A 20163-nucleotide genomic window follows, 5' to 3' on the forward strand; every position below is an offset into this window, starting at 1 on the left:
CTCCCGACAAGGTGGAGAGCTTGCTGTCAAACATCGACTCCGATTCTGCAACCGGTCCAGACGGCATCAGCCCATGCAAAATGTTCTTGGGGTGTCTTAAGGGTCTTTGGGATCTTTTGGGACTTTGGGGTATTTCGTGACTTTTGTGTCTTCAGGGACTTTTAGATCTACAAGTCTTCAGAGACTTTTGGGTATCTGTGTCTTTTGGGTCCTGGTGAATTAATGTTCAAACAGGACATGAATAATAGGCATATAGTCTTTATGGCTTCACCATGCTTTCATGCATATATATATATATATATATATATATATATATATATATATATATATATATATATATATATATATATATATATATATATATATATATATATATATACACACACACACATCAAAACATGGAGTGTGGCGAGCACCACCCCCCGAACCACATTGGACATAGTCCTTCACCAAAGTGTCACCTCCAACAAAAAGGCCTTGGCCTGGCAACTCAGTCAAACAGACAAAGATTCCATGGTCAACATCAATTGAACATCAAGCGGAGCCACCAATCCGGATTTTGGGCTTATTTGCCCTCATCAGGACAGCATGCTGATAAATATTGTCGTGTCCAGGGGGATTACCCCCACCTGGACGGATGGACAAACAGTTCTCTTGGAGGCTTACAGCCGAGATTCTCGGAGATTATGGCGTGCGTGGGAAGGAAAGGACAGAAAAGTACGGAGGCACATGGGTTGTACTTGAACCCACAACAGACACATGGACACCAGCAAATTAAATAGATAATGCTTTCATAAACAGAAAATCAACAGTTATGATGGAAATAAATAGATGTGAGGTCACCTAAATAAAATTTTGGGGTGCCTCCACACAGACTTAAATATAAACAAGGGGACAGAATAAAACAAGGAAAAATCCCTCCTTTATTTCGGAATTTATCTTCGGGTCCAGGAGTGAGTTTCATTAGCTAGAAGGTCACCAAACCGCGTTGTCACTGCATGGGAAAATGCGCACAAAATGGCACGCAGCCGCTCTCTGGGCGGGCAAACGCACAGGAGGTAATTTGGGTGGCAATACTTAACGCCAAGGCTCTCAGACACCACCGTGCAGCTTATTGAGTCAATCGTCCTCACGGACGCCGCTGCTTTGCAGAATCGTGCCGTCTCTTTCCCCCGATGGCTCGACATGAGGCTTCAAGGCTGGTCCCACACGATTCAGCCCAACAGTCGATGCCAGGTGTCTTGCTCTGTCACGTGGGCAAATTCACAGCACAACATGAGAATTGCTGCTGTATGTGCTGTATGTGCTGTATCCAGACGTAGCCAGCCAGTGAGATACTTCCACTCGATCACGTCCTTTCACCACTGTCCTGCTTGTTCTCCTTTCAGAGCACCGACTCTCTTTCAATGTAGGTCCGCTCGCCGCAAACAGCGCGACCGTGTTTCTCTCCTCCTGCAATGAGCGGCTTCCTCCGTTCTCCTCCACACGCGCTATTCTTCCTCTTACTAATGTCATGCCCATCAATCATCCACTCCAGGGGCATGGTTTGCTTGCCACCCCCTTGGAGGTGGGCTTTCTGCCTGCTTGGACGTGCTCGGTAGTTGTTTTAAGGACATGATCCTCCTTTATCACTGGTCTTGAAATACAAAAACATAGGGAGAAGGTCATGGGGGGCAATTGCGTACTGGGGGAAATTATCCTTAATCCCCACCTAATTAATACAGCACCGTCCCTCATGTGGTGACACTTAACACTTAAGCTCACAGTTTCCCCACTTAATTTACATCGAGATATCTCCTACACGTCCACAGACCAAGCAACTCTAAAGTCGAAACGATCCTATCTTTCCAATGAAATTTCTCTATCTATCCCACAAACATAACAATATCGAACCAACGATGACCACATTCATCGTTTATACATCAGACGCACCTCCTGACTGTTTTGGTGAGCATTGCTGTGGATATGTCTCACATGGCAAAAGCACATAATCTGCAAAGATCAACCGTCCATCTGCCACCCAGATGATTGTTCCCACTAATGCAAGCCATTCAAACAGAAGGCACGTGATGTGTTCGGTGGGTAAATCGAACAAGGCTGTTGTAGAATAGGAATTATTTTATGTCAACTGCGATGATAGATTCCATGACCTTGCTGATGATTGGAAGCACATTGGAAGTAAGCTAATTGGGATGTAGTTAAGGGGATCCGTTTTTGCATCTTTTTTTTATAATGTAATGCTGTGATACTGGCTAATTTCCAATTTCCCAGATGGATACATGAGACCAGTCCTGAAGTGTTAAAAAATAAAAAACAAAAATAAAAAATGGCGAATACACGAAGATATCGAAGTAGGTCACACTTTATGACACGCGAATACGCGGGGTCCGCGAATAGCGAATAGCGGGGTCCGACAGTATACAATCGGATTCTCAATCCCCCAATTTTTCCACACTGTTCTATCCACCACTCTACTCTAGTCTAGTCTATATTGTAACTTTCCTCAGATCAATGTTCAATTAATTCTCTGTACTTTGTGAGGACTTATTCAAAAAAAAAAATTTTTCCCCCCATTTCCTACATTTCATCAATAATCCAATGTTGATTTGCCTTTCGACCTTTAACATACAGTATATGCATCAAAATGTTTGTGCAAACACGAAACAGTATTACAGATTTCAATATTTTCCATCGCTCATTTAGACTATCCATCCTGATGCTACTGAATTTAATTTATTCAACAAAATACTTCCTTTTTTGGCCCTTCAAATCTTCGAAGTTCTCTTATTCCATGCCCTTTTTAGGTCATCTCTTCGAGCATGACCTAATGATATTGGTGTTGAGAGGAGAGGTGACGATCCGTCCGTTCACAATGAAGTTGAAGCGGGAGATCTGGACATTAGTGATCCTGATAGAGGTCGATGAGACGTACACAATGGTATGACTTTCAAGGTCACCAAAGGTCAAGGTCACCAAAGGTCAAGGTCAAGGTCACGAGGCCTTTGAAGTTGTGAAAATGACGATTTTCAATTTTCGATATTCGCTTTCGTTTTTGTGTCACATGACTTCAAAGTTGGCAAAAAATGCGAAAATGACGATTTTCATGCAAAAATGACGATTTTCAAAATCTATCTCCTCCTACATTTCTCAAGCGATCTTGAATTTGATTGTGGCATATGAATCTATGGGACAATATCTAAATTTGGTCAGGCCAGATTTTCGATATTCGCTTTCGTTTTCGCGTCACGTGACTTCAAAGTTTGCAAAAACTGCCCTATCTTCAGGAGGCTATATATTTTCTCGCAGAGATGACCGTCACTCCCTTACGGGGGTAATTTTTTAAGTATGTCTCGCAACCAACACAATCAAGTTGTGGTGAGCATCTGTATCTGCACCAGGAGAGTATTGTGTATTAAAAATGCTACTGCTGTATACTTCTGTCTTCCTCAGATAATCCTGCAGTGGTTCTCAATAATCTGAAATGCATGCATGCAGCTAAATAAATAAATAAATAATTTAACAGGGCACAGGACAACAGATGCGGAACAAAATCCTGAGACGAAGACACGACAAATAATCATAATACTTAATGAGTAATTTAAGAAATTTATCTCCTTAGAGGCCCACACACAACAAGCATTAAAACAGAACTGGATGAGATTACTGAAGGCTGGCAGTAGAAAGTCCCAGATTGGATGGCAGACGGACAGGCAGCTTGTGCGAGCAGGACACCTTGGTGGTGGAGACAGACAAAGCTTGCTAATGCCACAGGAGATGAAAAACTCAACCTCACAAGAGATCCAAGCGATCTCCTCACTCACTCTTGATGGACACTCATCCCTGCTCTTATTAGGCACACTCCCATTCCCCACCTCCTTTACCCCCCAAGGCCTCAACATCAGCTCCCCCAGGTTGCCAATCAATGATGCCCCACAGTGAAAAGTGCAACAAAAATCCCCAAAGGCTTATCTTAACAGACAATTTATCCCAATTCCAATCAAATTACTCAATGTCCCCCAGTGGATGTCACCTGCTCCAGGTGGTCACCTTTGCCAAAAACCCAATTTGCCTCCACCGTAACCAATTTCACAGCTTCCATTGCATGGATCGAGGTGCACCTCAGAATTGAACCTTTCACACAAATAAATCTAAATTTACCTTTCCCACAAAACCATGACTACAGGACATTTCCATTCTATATTCTTTGCATGGCCCGAGCAATAATTTTCACTCCTGGTGTGGTCTAGCTCAGCAGCCAAAAGATGAATGGGTGGGGGCATGGCAATGGGTCCAAACTTGAGGGTTATCCGATGGGTGATGACAACAGGGTGGTGACTGTTCAAACTTGAGGGTCATCCAAAGCCCCTGATTCATCTCATCTCATCTCCCAGCATGATAGCTTCGTCGCTGTGTCCTCGCTCGAGGGGACTCAATGGCCTTCATATAAAAATGAGTGATCAAAAGGTCTTCCACAGCCTTCAAATGGTCACTAGGAGTCCTCCTGGCCCATGGCTAACCATACCTGGCCCTCCTCCCAGTAGATTCCCCAATGCCAGTTTCAGCTGGAGCAACTGGGGAGGGAGGCATAGTGGAGCTCCACACTTCTCTGGTCTAACCCACAAGTAGGGCGCCATTTCCCCACACATGAACCTGAAACATGAAATTTTCCACCCTGCCATAGAGGGAAGATGTTTCTACATGCCATGTCCTCCATACATACTGTACATACACATACATACACCAACAAAAACAAAGCACAAGAGATGTTATTTCTTCTTCATTTTGGATGGTCACATTCTTACACATTATAACCTTTTCCACTCAGGGCAACATGCGGACTCACATGGCCACCTCCAGCCCATTTCACCAAACCAATTGCCTAACTCACCTGCAATATGCAGGTGAGTTAGGCACAGCATTGTGAGTCATAACAGTGTGAAAGGTTTTCACATTTACTCCACTCATTTGCATTTCATCACTGGGAAGGTTGTTCAATCTTGGAAGCTCCTGTTCAGTCATCTCCCCCTGTCCATTATCCAATTCAACCTGGAGCCCATTTACCAAACTATGGGCCCATTAAATCTCAGTGGTCTATCTGTGGTAGATTATGCAGGCCCGTTTGGGTCTTACCAAAACACGCTTTCAATTTAGCACCATCGCAGGGACCTGCACCCATTGACTGCACCCAGGTACACCACATGCTGAGCTGTCACAGAGCCTCAGGAAGAGGCTGCTGAACCACCTGCCTGCACGGTTTCCTCCTCAGGTCCTCATTGATCATCAGTGGGACTGCCATCAAGGTGTGGCCCAGTCACACCTGTCCTAGAAACTCCTCTCACAAGTGCCCAGGAGAGACCACCTCAGATCCCCAGGAGACTTGATCCCCCCCACCCCCATTGGGGTCCAGTGACCTCTTCAGCCCGAGACCATAGATCAGGCTGCACACTGATCCACCTAGCAATGCTACCATGGTCACTGTGGAACCCAGTCCCTGCCAACCATGGTGAAGCCACATGTCCACATCTTGCCAGGTCAGTCCACAGACTTCCTTGCATATCTGATTTTACGAGGGGGGTAATTTCCACAGACTGGCCATATTAGCCACCTCTACCCCCCCGCCCCCACACCCCACAACCCCACCTCCCTATCCTGGGTGCAATTATTTCCTAGGGGAAACAAAGAGCTCGGAAACAAACCCCTTTCAGGGCCCACCCACACAACAAAACAGCAGCTTGGCATGTGTCTACCGTCTCTTCTCCGACCTCGACCCCCCCCCCCCCCAGCTCTGTCTGGGGTTTACAGGTTGACCAATAACTCAACCACACAAGAGATCAAAGTGTTCTCCTCACTCTGATCACAACACCGATCCCAATGCTTGAAGAACCACCGACACTCTTATTCACCCCCAAGGGACAAACATCAGCACATGCGGGCATGGACAACTTCTTAGTCTTCATCAATGATCACTCTAACTCTGCTGATGATTCTACCCTCTGCCATGACATCGCTCATCATTCTGACAGACAGGCAACAGCCTATTCCCTCTCTACAGACCTTGACAAAATCACAAACTAGTCAAACATTGGAATCTATCTCTATCTCTCTCTCCACTCCCATCTACTTTTTAGCAACCCTCTGAAAGAAGTTCAGTCACTCACACTCTTGGGTCTCACTCTTAACCATGATCTCTGTTGCGCAAACCACATTTCAGAAGTTGGCCTCCAAAGCCAGACGTCAATTGGGCATTCCCGATCATGAAAAGACCTTCCTTGGCACTCCTGAACTCGTATCCACCTACAAGGCTTTCATCCGCAGCTTGATGGAATGGTGCTCTCACCTCTGGGCTGGCACTCCTGCATCGCACCTTGTTCAGCCTGATGCCGTGGAAACAAAGACATTCAAGATCATTGGAATCTCACCGCGATGAAGCAGAGTCTATGGGCTATTACTTCGCCATTGCCGATAAGTCGGTGGTATGTCTGTGTTTTTCTGCCTTCTTGCTGGTCTTGCACCATCTTTCCTCTCCATGCTTTGTTCGCCCCCCCCCCACCCCCACATATCTTTTCCACATAGGAACCGACAGCTCTAGCCTCCATGATCCAGTGAATCCATGACTCCCCAAGACCGACCCAGACGTCTATTGACTTCTGTCCCACAGCCAGCAGAAACATGAATATCATTGACAAGATAAGTGAATCTCTCTGTGACCTCAACATCCACACAACAAACAGGTACAAAAAGATAGCATCATCCAAGATGTTATTGAAAGCCTGGATCTTAGTTTCGACCCAGGAAACCTGTAATCTCAGTGGCTCAGACTCCTCATTCAGCAACTCGAAGGCCCCTAAGAGGATCTCCAGAGTCTCCACAAAGATGACTGCATTATCTGAGAAATCAAGGTCAGAGATGTTGAAATTCCCAATCGATGCACCACAGTTTGATCTTGCTGACATCAGCCCCAGAATCCAGTCCATGCAAGTGCTGAAAAGTGTGGGGCCAGTACACACCCCTAATGAACTCCAGTAACACCTTGAAATAAGTCAGAGATGGTATCACCAAATCTCACCGCACTCTCAGTGCTAGAGTATAGTTCAGACTTCAGATTGATCAGTTTTGGTGGCACTGCATGAAAACCAAGAATCCTCCAGAGGGCATCCCGATTCACTGAATTGAACGCTTTGAAGAGATCAACATAGGCTGCAAGCAGTCCCTACCGAAAGTCTCATCTGCATTCGGTGAGGACCCGAATGGCAAGGATACGGTCAATCGTTGACCTCTTTGGTGAAAAGCCTGACTGCTCTGGGTGCTGGTACTCAAGCAGATGGTGGTGAACCCCATCAATAATAATTATCCAAGCAAAGACCTTGCCCAGCACTGAGAGCAGCGTTACCCCTCAGTCGTTGTTGCAGTCCTGGCGATCACCCTTCCCTTTCCACAGAGGGACAACTAGGCCCCTCTTCCAGTCCATTGGGATGATGCCTGTGTTCCAGGCAGAGCACAGACTTGCATGCAATGACATGAGTACAGCATTTCCACCAGCCTTGAGAAGTTTAGCATTGATGCAACAGATCCCAAGAGCTTTACCCCATTTCAACTGGTTCACTGCAGCCTGTGTTTCCAGAAATGAAGGTGGATCACAGTTGATTGGAGGGTCAAAATAAGGGCAATGACACCTCTGATATCCAACTCAACAGCTGGTGGATCAGCCTGGCGCAGCCACTCAAAGTAACTGGCCAAGCGGGGCTTCAATTCGGACTCCTCTGTCAAGAGCCCACTACCCTCTGCTCTAACTGTAGTACACCAAGGGATGGGCTTGGATGAAAGCAATGTGAGAATTCCCATGAAAGCAAGAAGAGAATCACTTGGCTACGGGGGATGCTCCACTCCCTCGCAGATTCCTCGCACATAGACCTCCTTGTCCACCCTCAGCGCGTGTACAGTTGTACGGCTCAAGTCCCTGAACAGCTCCGCTCTGCCATTAAGCCTGGCCCTGCGACTCTGGTCAATGGTATCCAGTGTCCCTTGGGAGACAAAATTCTTCTTCGACCAAAGATGAGTTCCCAGACATCCATTGGCAACATCAAGTATGGTGATCTTGAAGGCACTCCACAACTCTTCAGGATTCCCCAAATCACCCAGCAACTCAGCAACACCGGACCCCCCACCCCAAATCCCTCCTCAGCCTATTTGCAAACTCCTCACCTACCCTCTAATCCTTGAGCTTGCCAACATCCAGCCTCGGCTGGAATGGTACCATTCTCTCGGATTTATGCTGCAACTGCAGAGTTGCTACCACAAGTCTGTGGTCGGTGTTGAGGAACTATGCACTCTGGAAGACCCTGCAGTTCTGGATCAACCTCTAGCGACCATCAACGAGCACATGGTCAGTGTCCTTTGCTACACCACCAGCATCGGAATAACAAGTCCAGTGATGAGCCGATGGACGCTGATACCATGAATTAGCCACCCTAAGTCCATGACTTCTTGCAAAGTCAAGGAACTTAGTGCTATTCTTGTTCACATTTCCAGACCCATGGGAACCGACACACGTCTCAGAACCATCCCTATCCATTCCAGTCGATACATTGAAAAACCAAGACGTGAAGTGTATCTCGCCTGGGGCACTGATCAACCACAGACTCGAGCGTGGCATAGAAGCCGTCCTTCACAGTGAGATCACTCGCCTCAGTCAGAGCATATACAGAGACCAGGGAAACTACACGCAAGGAGTGATGAATCCTTCATCTCATAATATGCTTGGTGACCAGTGTTACCTCAATTGTCATTGGAGTCAGCTTAATGGACACAGCTGCAGCAACTCCTTGGGCATGGTAACCATCAGAGCGACCAGATCAATAGTAGGTGTAACCACCAGTCATGATCTCGCCACTATCCAACCTCCAAACCTCAGAGTGCTGCAATACCGATGTTCAAATGTTTGAGCTCAGATGACAACAGAGACAGGTGATCATCCTCTCTTATGGAGAGGACACTCCAGGCACCCACCTGAAGGGACGCCTTAGTTTAAGGTTACCCCATAGTTGTTCTTCCATCATTAAAGAGTGGGGGTCCCGAAAGCTTTGCCCCAACCCCATCTTCCGGTGAGCTGTCCGGCGGAGGGCAGCTGCACAGGAGGTGCTCCCACGGAGTTGGTTTTCAATTTTCTTTGCGTTTTTCTTGTGTTTTGAGAAGTGAAGGATTTTACGGTGGCCAGATTGCAAATCCTTCCACTAACCTCCTAAAAAAGTAACCCAACTGCAGGAGGATGTCCGCAGACACAGTTGGGCACTAGATATGGATGGCTGTAGGTTCACAAGGATGATATGGATGGTTCACAAGGAGTTCCTCCAGCTATGCATGCTGACAGCATGGCAGACATGGGAAATACTGAAGACGTTTGGCTCAGTTGGTGCTGGCAGTGTGGATGATGCTGGATGTCTCCGAAAAGTCGTGGGGACGGCACCATCCGAAGGTATGGAAACCGGAACTGAACAAAAGATGCAATGTTGAGATTTTCGCAAATTAAAGAAAGTAAAAAATTGACCTCGCAATCCAGGTAAATGATACGTGGTGGAAGGAAGGAGGTAATAGCACATCATATGTGCTCTGCCAGTGTAAACTAGAGAGTGCAGGTGGAACACACCGGTCCCAAACAACACAACAGCTGAGCAAGACGAGCTCATGCAGAACCAGGACACTCCGTCTCTCGGCACTCTGGGAAACCAACTCCAGGTTCTCTTGAAATCTCATGGCTTTTTCTCTTACTATATATCTTGGGCAGTCCCCATATTTTTGTGCACACACTTTTCACCCAATTGTATCTTTCTCGGCAATTCTCTGGTGCCATTTCAAAACAACTTGCACCAACACTTACTCGTCTGCCTGCTCTGGTCGGAAAGTCTTTCATGTCTGTCACAAATGAATTAAAAGTTTGTGGGGCAGTGTATGGGTACAACAGGATGGCAATGCTGGTATATCTAAGGTCAAATAAAAAAAAAATCTCGGTTTTATATATATATATATATATATATATATATATATATATATATATATATATATATATATATATATATACACACATATACATATACAGCACATTCTAAACACTCACCGGCTGAGATTAATGATCGGTACCTTCCGAGTGACGTATCAAGATGAAATTTCATGCACCGACAGACATCGAATCCGATACACCACAAAAAAATAAAAAAATCATGGAAAGTGTCTGTACATGAAAATATAAATAAATAAATAATAAGTAAATGCAGGTGAGCAACAGAGACAATGGGGACACATAGTAATTTCCCACGCTGATGGATAGAGAAGTGGATACACCAGGTAAAATCACAGAACCATCGGAAAGTGTCCGTAAATGAAAATATAAATAAATACATATAAATCAATGAAAAATCAAATACAGGTGAGCGATCAGAAAAAATGAGGAAGCACGGTTCGTTATTGCCTACAATGTCGAAGTATTGCCCTCTTGTATCTGTACTTATAAATGTCAATGTATCAGTGTCTCTCCTCCATAACTCCAAAACTATGAAACCCAGCAGCCTGAAACTTTGCATGCACACCAAGAAAACTCCAAGGGAGTGCAGAGTGAAAATTGGGTGTTTAGGTTGATTAAAACACCCCTTTTGAAGATAATTAATGGACTTATTTCATTATATCCTTCAACAGGCGATCCTTGGCCACCTCGCTGTCTGGGATCTTAAGGCTTTTCCTGGTTAACCACATTGGGGTATGAAGCCGCCATGTTTTTTGGCCTGCTCAACCATGCAATATTATTTCGGTTTTGAAGATCGGATGTCGTCTGGACCAAATAAGTATCAAAATCTGGAGTGAAATCTGATAATTTAAAGAAATGTCGAGTCATATAACGAAGCTGATATACCAATTTACTTTAAGCATGCAAAGGCCATGCTCCCGACTCCATACATACACAAGAAAATGTGAACTTTCCAAAGCATTCAACTTACCTTTTTCTACTGTTTGGAGAATTATATTGAGTGAACAAAAAATTTAGGAATGTACCAAAATTAACCATCTTCATTGAGCTTTAGGATTAAATGCATTTACTGCTATACCTCGCGCCCTGTCTCCCAGAGGGACTGCCGATCCTAAGCATTTGCCAGATCTGTGTCTATATTTTCGGAGATTTTGTGAGGTGCTCAATGGGGAATTAAAGCAAATCTGGTAAAAAAAAAAACAGACATAAAAAAAAGAAGTTATAACGTTTGCACGGACCCCAAACCGATGTACCACATGACCACCGTGTATACAGACGAGTAGGCATGATGGCGGATTATCTGCAATGTTTATTTCAGGGAACCAGCTACATTGAGCGATGCGATTTAATGCATTCACTCGAATGCCTCTTCATCATAGCTACAAATAGTTGTGTACATCTCATTTGTAAGTACTATAGTTTTCAAATTAGGACTTTGCAGTGATTTCATGCATTATATGAGACGATTTTTCACGATCTACATACATGGACTCATTAAAGTATATCATCGAAATATTATTTCACTTTTTAGAATCAGATATTGTCCGGAGTCAATAAGTGTCGAAAGTGTCGGTCCTGGAATAGTTTACAGTAAATAAAAAAACTCCATCACCCTGAGCTTGTGGTCTGCTCTCCATCGCCCTGAGCGAGTGATCCACGCTCCGTCGCCCTGAGCGAGTGATCCACGCTCCGTCGCCCTGAGCGAGTGATCCACGCTCCGTCGCCCTGAGCGAGTGATCCACGCTCCGTCGCCCTGAGCGAGTGATCCACGCTCCGTCGCCCTGAGCGAGTGGCCCACGCTCCGTCGCCCTGAGCGAGTGGCCCACGCTCCATCGCCCTGAGTGAGTGGCCCACGCTCCGTCGCCCTGAGCGAGTGACCCACGCTCCGTCGCCCTGAGCGAGTGGCCCACGCTCCGTCGCCCTGAGCGAGTGGCCCACGCTCCGTCGCCCTGAGCGAGTGGCCCACGCTCCGTCGCCCTGAGCGAGTGGCCCACGCTCCGTCGCCCTGAGCGAGTGGCCCACGCTCCGTCGCCCTGAGCGAGTGGCCCACGCTACGTCGCCCCGAGCGAGTGGCCCACGCTCGCGGCCCACTCGCTCACTCCATTGCCCTGAGCGTCGCGGACCACTCTGTCGCCCTGAGCAAGTGGTCCATGCTCGGTCACCTTGAGAGAGTGGTCCGTGCCCGGTCGCCTTGCGCGAGTGGTTCATGCTCGGTTTCCCTGAGCGAGTGGTTCGTGCTCGGTTTCCCTGAGCGAGTAGTCCATGCTCCGTTGCCCTGAGCGAATGGTCTGTGCTCCATCGCCCTGAGTGAGTTGTGAAATAACACCCGATTTCCTTGCTGTTTGCCATATTAAAATGTTTTTTAATTAACCGAGCCAAGTTTTCTTTTCCACCCATCACATGCAGCTGTTTGTAAAAAATAATATTTGTAAACATATCCCTGAAACATCCATTTCAATGCAACGTTGTTTTTCAGTGAAAGCTACTCATGGTTTTGGGGTTTTTGCCAATATCAGCCAAGCGTGCGTGCGCGTGCGCGTGCGTTTCATAAAACATAACTCTCTTTCTCTCTATGTCTCTCGACATATCCGGACGGTGGTTATATCTGGATGGTGTTTGTCTCTGGACGTTTCTGGGCATGGTTCGTCTCCGGACGTGTGCAGGCTTTAATGAATGCTTCACCGGACGTCTACCTTCCTTTCCATTCACCTCACACTATCTTCGCTTCCCCGACTCCTCTTATATCCCCTACCCCTCCTCACTCCACCTCCCTCCTCTCTCTCCCCCCACCTCCCTCCTCTCTCTCCCCCCGTGCTATCTCCCCCACCACTCTCTCCTTCTTCCCCCTCTTTTTCTCCCTCCCTCCTTTAGTATTCCCATCAGCGAAGTGACGGGTGGTATTTTCTGGTATTATGTATGATTGTGTCGTGTTTATGAGGAGTGTTGTAAAATCTAAAGGTTTTATGTAAAAGAGGAATAAGTTATGGCCTTTGACATTTTTTTTTTTTTTTACATAGTCAAGGCTCAGGGAAGATACAGAATAAATCACAAATGTGAGAATTTCCTGGATTAGTAATCGCCAGGAGATTGCGAGCTTCTTAGTGAAGGAAGAACCTTTGGGGAAATTATCTCCAGGGTGTATAAATTGGAAGGAAAGAGGAAGGATGGAGTAGCTCCCGAGTCCCTGTGTGTGCCGTGCTGCTTTTTGATTTCCTGAATCAATTCACGATTGGAAGACTCTTGCTTGACATTGTCGATTGATCGATCAAAGCACCATCACATCTCATGACAATGCCCCTCAATCCTGATTGGTCAGCTGTTTGGGGCATGCCTTCCTCACTATGGATTTGGAAGAGTTCATAAATAAAACTAGAGAAAAGTCGATGGTGCACCATCGCAAATCCCCATGCTTCTCACCAAAGCATGGTTGAAAGATGGCAAAAGGTTCCACCAGGAATGACCCAAGATCAAATTTTGAGTTAATTTTTTTCTGTTTTGATCCCTGTGACCCAAGTCACCACCTACTGGGGCATGAACCGGGGGTCAAATCAAAATTTTTTTTTACAAATATCATGCATCCCCAAATGTTGATGGCACATAGAAAGTTTCATTTTAAAATGTGCCCCTAATTGCATTTTTTTGTATTTGACCCCACCCTGAGTGGGGGGGGGGGTGCAGGAGCAAAAATGGTACTGGTCTTGTACCTTTGTGCCAAGTGGTGATCATAACTACCAAGTTTTGTGAATTTCTGCACAACTGTTAGGGGGAGATAGCATGGCGAATGGACAGACAAACAGACAAGACAAGACAGACGGAGCCGATTAAAATATCTCCCTGTTTATTTTCAAAAAGCGTGGGGATAACAAAGATGTGGGAATGAGGAAAATGCATGTCTGTGGGACTGTATCGCTCCCGGTTAGGCTATCCTTATTACAATAAGCCCACATATGCTCATTCCTACCATACACATGGGAAGGACGTACCATGCGGTGAACTCTTCGAGTAAGACACCGTGCGGGTCTTTAACGTCTCCCAATGACCAGTGCTGACATACAGATCCTCCGCCTTAACCTACATCCGGTGAATGGCACGCACTGATCAATACATATCCCTGCATGCAAAATCCCAGGATCAGAGCTTATTGCTAGCTCGAGATTCAAACGCAGGGAGAGAGAGTGGACAACTCATAGGTGAATGAGTATACCTCCAAGCGATCCTGCCAGTCCATAAGTATACACGACATCTGCAGGCACCAAATATTGCAATGGCAAATTTATCACTTCAATATCCCGATGTAGAGATTTCTACGCGTGCAAAGCTGTGCTGGATAACACCATCACAAGAGTGTACTCGTGATTTTATTATTTATTTGTTTTTTCGCCAAAGCAAGTGGGGTGATATGTAGCAAATTACAACCTAAAGTGTTGGTAATTATCACCCAAGATCAGAAGCAACAATTATCTCTTCCAAGTAGCCCTACATTAGGTATAAATTCCAGTCATTGTTCATTCACAGACAAATTAGTCGGTCAAGAAGCCACTCAGGAGTTGGTAAATATGAAGTAATTTATTGACCTACCCATTAGCTTATGCTTGACCGAGAACCTGAATATAAATGTGACACACCCAGATTGTGAAATGCCTACTTATTACTGATTTGCTAAACTAAATTCAGCAAGAATTAAAAAAAATAATTGCATAGAAGTGATATTTAAATCAGCAGCAATTGCAAGTAAAGTTATATGGTTTTACAAACGAATGGATTAATTCCTTCTCCCCTCCCCAACCCCCCCCCCCCTCTAATAAAGAACACCGACCATTGATGAAGACTTGGCAAGAGCAAATTATGCTTTGGACATACTAGTGGGGCAACTTAGCTAAATATAGCATAACAATTGTGCATTTTGTGAGGAAAGCACCAAATTTGGCACACGAGTAGCCTATCATATTATGAACAGATTTGGATATTGGGCAATCTCAAATTCAGCAGCTGATGGCTGTGGCAGCCATTTTCCACTGCCATCAAAAATTTTAAGATGGCCCAATATCCAAATCTGTTCATAATATGATAGACTACTAGTGTGCCAAATTTGGTGCTTTCCTCACAAAATGCACAATTGTTATACTAAGTTGCCCCACTATACAAAGGACTTCAAGGTAACATCGAGTTGAATATTAGTACGATGGGTGGGTGATCAGTAAATTTGTGGGCTGATGAAAAGTTACTGACATTGAGGCGACGTTTAGCTACATATTCTTAAACACAATTTTTTTTTTTAAACAATTAAGGCACAGGAGGAGGCCATTCGGCCCATCATGCCTGCACCACACCAATACCAGATTTAATCAATCCATCAATACCCCCTTCCCTTCGTGTGCAGCCTTTTGGCTGCTACACTGGTCCTCATTTCGCCGAGCTCGGAAGGATGACAGGCTGAGTCAACCATCTGGTGCTAATTCAGTGGCCACCCTAACCGCGAAGCCAACACCAGATTTCTGATGTCATTCGAGAGTTCTCTTTGCAAGCTTTACAACAAGTTTAACCTTTTAAATCCATGCATGATGTTTGGCTTTCGTGTGTTCCAAGAAATAAAAAGCTGTCTTTTAAAGGCTGAAAAGACACACAATTATACGCACAAGGAACTTTGGCACACGAGGAGCCGAGGAGGCCATTCGGTCCATCATGCCTGTGCTGTACCAACCCCAAAAACCATCACACATCCATCCATACATAAGCTACCCACAAGTGACAAGTCTAGCCAATACCCCTGCACCCCACTATTTCCAATGCATCTATTTCCCTGCACCCCATATCCAGGTACCTATCTAGTTCCCATTAAAACTTATCCACCCCATTTACTGCCACTACCTTTCCAGGGAGACAATTCCATGATTTAACCAACATCAGACTGAAAGACTCCTGCCTTAAACTGTCCAAACTCTCATCTTCTTTACCCTTAAGATATGGATCGTGGTCCTAACATTGTGCATTCTGCTGAAAAAAAAAACTGCCTAAACCTATATTGACCCCACGCACGCGAAGCGAAAAGCGGGGTTAAACAATTGTTGGTCTGTCTGTTTGTATGTTTGTAAGCGTCAGTTTATGATTGATGAGCAACTTGATTTCAATCGAATGTTACATTATGAACGCGAATCGGAACATGAATCGAAAATGAACGTGTAGTTTTGCAAAACCTTCGCTCTGAATTCATTCCGATCACACACGCAGAGAGGAGTGAGATTTTTATTTTTGTTTTTTTTTTACTCTGTCTGCCTGTCCGTCTTTGAAACAAAATTGAAAAATCATTCCAAACAGGAAACTTATTGTTTTTAACGACGTCATAAATGACACAAACAACAGGCACGAATAACTAATGACAACGTGTTAAATAAGTTGGTGTAAAAGACGCCGCGTCAACGGTGGTAAACTTCCAAAGAAAAAAAAAAACTTATCTACGACCTTTAAAATCTTTTTCGATTTAATCACATACTGGAACGACGAAGAACACAAACTTCCTTTGAGCACTTTCAAAACCCTTCCGTTTAGCAGTACCGAGACAAAATATTACGGCATTTAACGTCATCACGACCAATCAAAGTTTCCGCTCACAGACCCCGTCCATGTCCTCGTTTCTCAAGACGGTGCGGGGTCACATGTGTTCTACAAACCCTTTAGCCATGCAAAACATCTTCGAAATGATTTATTCAGTGCACAATCATGACATCCGGTAAGGGACAAGACAATTATGAAATGTTTACAACGAATAATATTTATTCCGAAATTAAAGCCATCGTCGACTGGAAATACGGTGAACAAAATGGGGATAAAATACAGTTCATCCTCAGATGTGTAAATGGAAGTTTCATATTGGACACGATTGCTTGATGGCGTCACGTGACTGTGGAACCCTCCTCTGTGATGCCCGGGAAACACCCACCCACTCCTTTGTTGCATTTGACAATGAATACTTTTCTCTAAACGACTTCATGTGGTTGTTTTGGGGGGGGGCAAGAGGTGTTAAGTATGTACTGCAACTGTTTCTTTTGAAACACACTGCGTAAAGTCCTGTCGCTTTCAACTGGCCCTCACAACTTAGTCCAGCAAGCCCTGAAAATCAATCTAGCAGCTGGACCATCTCCATGGCAACCATGTCCTTCAGCAGTGGTGAACAAAAGTGCGCACAATATTCCAGATGAGAACTCAATGGATTTCCGCACAGTGGTAACACAGGACAACGGAGGTGTGCCGAACTTCAGCAGGTGATCGAAATTGACGAATTCACGGAGAATCTCGATGAGCGGTTCACTCGAATGTTTGGAGGCGCGAGCTGTTCAAAACGCTCTTTCAGTCTAAGAGTTGGCATTGTTCTTTATTTTTCATTGTACATCATGAGTGAGCAGGTGTGAGCCTGTGCAGATATAAATAAATATAAATATAAATATAAATGTAAATATATGTTACTTGTCAGAACTTTTTCCATGCGAGCAGACGGTTCGAAGTGCGCGTGGACAGGTAACCGTGGTTTAAATCCAGGTGTGTGGACAGGTAAGCAAAAAGTTTCAAGATGAGGAAAATAAAAAATAAAAACAGTGAGCACGTGAGCATGCAGGTAATTAAATTATCCCCACGAAACGACGAGAGGAACTCGAGTTTGCAGGTGAGCACAAGGCACCGTTTCCGACACACGCAGGTACTGAATGTTACGTCACAAACGAAAGGATCTCGTGCAGACATTCCCCGCGCACATGCATGTCGGTAGTAGGAGACGGAGTGCGCACTCAGACACTGTGGTGGAGCGTGCGGGACGCAGTGCCGGGTGTCCGGGAGTCCGGGAGTCCGGGCCGCTCCGCACGCCGCACGCGTCATGGCCGTACTGTGCGCGCACATCTGGCCGCGCCTTACCGTGTTGCTCTGCCTCCGCATCCGGCATTCCCCTCCCACAGCTCACTCGTGCTCGCGGCCAAACCGCCTCGTCGACGTCGCAGCGTCAATGCCGTGAGGAGCGCGGGATGCGCAGCGAAGGATCAGCAGATCGGGGGAAGTGACGATTGGAGCGATGGGCGGAGCGTCTCACCTCCTCTCCCTCCTCCTCCTCCTCCTCCTCCTCTCCCTTCATCCTCTCCCCACTCCTCGCCCTCGCCCTCTGTGCTCCTGCTCTTCCCGCCAACAGCGCATCTCATTACATTCCGCTCACGGCGGTTTGGTCTCTTTCCCCAACGCTGCCTTTCACACCCTTCAACCCCAAATGCATTCCGCCACCCAGACCCAGACCCACACCCAGAACCAGACCCACACCCAGAACCACACCCACCCCCAGCCACGCACCCAGACCCAGAAGCAGACCCACACCCAGAACCACACCCACACCCAGACACACACCCAGACCCAGAACCAGACCCAGACCCAGACCCAGACACACACCCAGACCCACACCCAGACCAGGCCGTTTCCCCTTTAATATCACATCAACCGCTTTCACCACCTCTTCCTCCCTCTCTCAATCTCGTATACCTCCTCCTCACGTAACACCACCATCTCTCTCCACAACCCAAACCTTTCTTCCAAATCTCGGGCTTTTTCACCATTTCTTCACTGGTTGTCCTCTCGACCCCCCTCACCCAGACCTCCAATCCCCCCCCCTCTCCCATCTTTTCGCAATCATTTAACCTCTCCCTCACCTCACTTCAAACCTGTCTCCAGGTATCTTCCTCCTTCCTTCTTGCAGTTATTTATTTCGTCACAGGGAAAACTCATGTGTACGTTCTCCGAGATAAATTGTTACATTTTAAATTGTAATATATATATATATATATATATATATATATATATATATATATATATATATATATATATATATATATATATATATATATATATATATATATATATATATATATATATATACACACACACACACACATACATGTATTGGTATTAAATAACTCATGGGCTCTTTCGAAACGGGACTTTACGTGATCAACCATGTTCGACGACACATCATAGCCTTGCGTTATTGTGCGTGGTCTTTAAAACAGGTAGAACACAGCAATCAGCCAGCGAGGCAGAAGAAACGTGCTTTTGCTTTAATTCAGGAATAGTTAGTTCCCCCCCCCCCCCCAAAAAAAAAAACTTTCCTATTAACGAGGCGTTCTGCCGATCAGCCCATTAAAAGCCAGAAACACAGGTGTTTATGATGTGGACTTGTAATAGTCCACCTGGTAAGGATGCAACACATCCAATTTGGGTGGTCGGACATGGTAATAACCTGCAGAGTCCTTCCTTCTCTCTCATCCCCCAGTAAACCTGGTGTTGCCTTAACAGTTAAGGTGGTTGGCTTGTGATTTTAGGGTCTTGAGTTCAAGCCCCTGTTGGACGTTGAATTAACATCCAGGTGGGGTTGACTTAGCCTGCCATCCTTCTGAGGTCACTGAAATGAGTACTGGTGTATTGATTGGTGATGGAGGGCACTGCATCTGTGCTCCTCAGAGATTGATGCAACCAGCAGCCATAGGATGCAGCTGATAGCTGGCTCCAGAAATTGATTCCACATGAACTGTGTTTGTTTGAAATGTCATGACACTGTGTAATCATGGGATAACATTTTATGAATGAAATAATCATGGGATAGTATTTTTTAAATTAAATAAACGTGGGATAGTATTTTATTAATTAATCATGGGATCGTATTTTATGATAAAATAATCATGGGATCGTATTTTATGAATTAAATAATCATGAGATGACATTTTATAGATTAAATAATCATGGGATAGTCTTTTATGAATTAAATAATCATGAGATAGTACTTTATGAATTAAATAATCATGGGATGACATTTTATGAATTAAATTATCATGGGATGACATTTTATGAATTAAATAATTATGGGATTGTATTTTATTCATTAAATAATCATGGGATAGTATTTTATGAACTAAATAATCATGGGATGACATTTTATGAATAAAATAATCATGGGATGGTATTTTATTAATTAAATAATCATGGGATGGTATTTTACTAATTAATCATGGGATTGTATTTTACGAACTAAATAATCATGGGATGACATTTTATGAATTAAATAATCATGGGATAGTATTTTATTAATTAAATAATCATGGGATAGTATTTTATGAACTAAATAA

Source organism: Eptatretus burgeri, chromosome 8, assembly GCF_056783735.1.
Source record: "Eptatretus burgeri isolate ZD-2024b chromosome 8, Ebu_testis_v1, whole genome shotgun sequence".
Classification (NCBI taxonomy): Eukaryota; Metazoa; Chordata; class Myxini; order Myxiniformes; family Myxinidae; genus Eptatretus; species Eptatretus burgeri.